The sequence below is a fragment of the Eutrigla gurnardus genome (assembly GCF_963514095.1).
Source record: "Eutrigla gurnardus genome assembly, chromosome: 10".
Classification (NCBI taxonomy): Eukaryota; Metazoa; Chordata; class Actinopteri; order Perciformes; family Triglidae; genus Eutrigla; species Eutrigla gurnardus.
In genome coordinates this window covers 3,691,398-3,695,000 of record NC_139924.1, presented here as the reverse complement: position 1 = coordinate 3,695,000, position 3,603 = coordinate 3,691,398, and positions in this window count along the sequence as shown.

Here is a 3,603-nt window from a genome sequence, read left to right as displayed (position 1 = left end):
TATTTGTAGGGGAGGGACCATATGTTTTTCCTAATCAGGTTTGTGAATATATTATTCCAGTATGGCACGACATTGGGAGTACTGATGTTTCCTTTTTACTGAGAGGCAGATTCGACCAACTTCTGTCTGTACAGGCTCCAGAGGAAAGGGGTAAACTCACATAATGTAACATTTCCATTAACATAATCACACCAGAGGGTATTGCATCAAAATTGATATTGCATATTCTTTCGGAGGAATAGGAAGTGTATATTTATTAAAAAGTTCTCAGTATGATAATAATGTGCCGTTAGATTTGAAAAGCTGACTAACTAGAAATATGCCATGGGTGAACCAGTTCTCTGGAAAAAGTGATTTGTGTTTGTATAGTATGTCCCTATTATTCCAAATATAATATCTGACTAACTAAAGCTAATATTTTACTTTATTTTATACATCTTTATGAATTTTACTGTTTTTGTTGTTTTATTGTTTTATTTCCTCAGATTTTACCTTCTACCTTTTACCTTATTTTACTGTTTTAGCCCCTCGATTTTCCAGTGTTTCCTCCTGGGGGCCTACCACACCGGGAGTTGTTTCTGGTCCAACGTTGGGGGTGCTGTCCTGTGGACGGCCATGGCCCGGGTGGTTGGAGAGCTCTACACCGTGGTGTGGAGCCTCCTGTCTGCCTGGGCTGGGGTGGTCCCTGGACCCTGTGGCGGCGCCCCCTGCAGGCATGGACCATGATTCCTCTCGGTGTGTACGGCCCCCAAAGGTAGCTTCTTCCTCACCTCAGATCTCGATGCCCAGCCATGTCTCCTCAGCAACAGTTAGTGGTTGTGTGTGGGTGTGTATTTGTGTGTGTATGTTTATGTGTGTGGGTGTGTATTTGTGTGTGTATGTTTATGTGTGTGGGTGTGTATGTCTCTGTGTATCTCTGTCTATATATTTGTGGGGGTGGGAGGTTTTGGTTTCGTGGTGTTCTTTGTTGCTCACATCTTGTTTTGTTTTTGTTTTGTTCGCTTTTAATTTTTGTGAGGCACTTTGTGCTACTATATGTATGAAAAGTGCCATATAAATAAAGTCTGATTTGATTTGATTTGATCTATGGGGGGTGAAGTTATGTTTATAAATCAAAGGCCAGGAGAGAAGTATCTGTTTATGAAAGTTGGCTAGTTTCGTGGGAAGTTTTTCAATATTGTAGGTGCAGAGTAACAAAAAAATAAGGCCACAGATTTTAGAAAATATATAGTTGGGAATGAAGTTCCAGATTGATGTTGGGTTTCTGATAAATTGTCTGATCTTGATGATTTTGAATGTGTTATTGAGAGTGGAAATATCAAAGAAATTAAAACCTCTATTTTCATGAGAATTCATTAAAGTTGTTTTTTTTTATATAATGGATTTTGTTTTTCCACACAAAGTTATAAAGAATGTTGTCGATAGCTGAGGTGGTCTGTTTATTTACATCCAGAGATATTGCTGTATATGTAAGCCCTCTGCTTTCGATAAAAGAATTCTGATTTCCCTATCTGCTATAGATATCCCTTTGATGAAGCTCTGCTTGATAAAGTCAGAGAGCAACTGAGCACATATCAAAAAAAAATATGGTGACACAGGGCAACCCTGCCTGATTCCGCAACTTAAGTCAAAGCGTGGAGAAGTACCTGTCTGCATTTTAATTGAGCAATTTGCTTTCTTGTACATAGTTTCAATTGCCAATCTAAAGTACTTACCAAAGGCACATTTCTGTAATGCTTGAAACATAAATATGTGTTCAATGGTATCGAATGCTTTGCGAAAATCCAGAAATAAAATAAAACTGTCATCAGGGCAGTAGTCAGCATAATCGATACGATCCAGGACAAGTCTTATGTTGTTGGATATATGTCTGCCCTTCATAAATCCTGTTTGCATTTCGTCAATAATGTAATCCAGTACTGCTTTAAGTCTTTTGGCCAAAATTCCAACTAAGATTTCATAATCATTATTGAGGAGACAGATTGGTCTCCAATTATCTATGTGGAGTAGGTCCTTGTTAGGCTTAGGGATAAGTGTTAAAAGCCCTTGGTATAAGGTAGGAGGAAGAGTTTGGTTATGGATGCTTTCAGTGAATGCACCATGGAGGAAGGGGGCAAGTTTATCAGCATGTTATATAAAATTAAGATGTTTAGCCATCGTTTCCAGGAGACTTGTTTAATTTAAGTTGCTGAATGGCAGAACTGACTTCTTCCAAAGTTACTTGGTTGTCACAGATGTCCCTCTGATCATTATTGATACATTTTAACTGAGAAAGATATACAAAAAAGTAATCTGTAGCGTTTTTATCATAGTGTCATTTGTACAGGTTCTTGTAGAACATTAAACAGTGATTGGATACCTTTTGTGGATCATCTGTGACAGTCCTATCAATATTGAATGCAGTTCGCTCTACTGCGTGACTTTTCCAATCTAAAGAAATATGCTGCGTTTTGCTCCCCTTCCTCCAACCATTGTTTTCGTGCGGTTCGATCAGGATCGGTGTGCTATTACTTTTATCATCAGAATACACATTTTTTGCGACCTAAGTCACGAAAAACTGCACAAAATTTTGCATTGAAGTGAATAGGACAGACCGAAAAAAACGAGCGAAAAAGAGCAATCATTGGAGTTTTTCAAATGCCTTCTGCTCAGTCATACTTACCTAGAAACTCCATATAAACTTTAAACAGGAGACACAACTCTTGTATATTGGTCCACGTTTCAATAGGTCACGTTGTTTTTGATCAATCACTGTTTAATGACAATGATTGTTTTGGAAGAAATGATGAGATTATAATGGGTGTGTATTGCACGGAACTTTCCGTGTTAGAGTGCGTGACATCATCAGTCATCATCGGCGTCATTTCAAGAAAATCTGCGTCCAGAATATCCACTGAAAACGACTCAGCGCGCTGTAGTACATATTCCAAACCTATATGTGGCACTGTTACTGCAATAAACATCCATAAGATGACAATTTGGCCCATATAAACAATAAGCATCAACAGCCGTCGTCCTAAAGACCTTGACGAGGCGTTGTCACACGTTGTGATGGATTAATTAGAAAACTTAATGCCTACATTCATGGCAAGTTAGCTAGTGGTTGTTTGTTAGCATCGTAATAAAGTAGCATATCTGTGACTTTTTCCCGGAATATCGCCCCCCTCTCTCGGCTCCGTTTTTTTTTCATACAGTGGCCCTGATACGCCGACGTACAGACGAGCAGAATATCTGCTATGAGCACGTAGGCCGCCGTTCTTGTTGTTGTTACGAGACGTCGCGGGAGAAGAAGTCAGTCTCGAGTGTCGAGGAGCGGGACGATGACGCCAGCGTATTCGTTTTCGCCGTCTACACGAAAACGAATACGAAACGTGTTTTTTTCTTTTCCACCCTGAGAGCTGGTTTCAAAAAAGTGCGTTTTCACGCCGCGAAAACGCCGGATCCGTATGGACGGCAGGGCACAAGACTTCTGCGTTTACGCACTTAAAACGTTTTCGTGTGGACAGGCTCTGAGACGCCATCAGGTCCTCATCAAGTCCTAGTGCCAGTTCTCTGGCAGACGGGCTGACATCATGGAGGTGGGGCTTAGGTGCCGAATGTGTG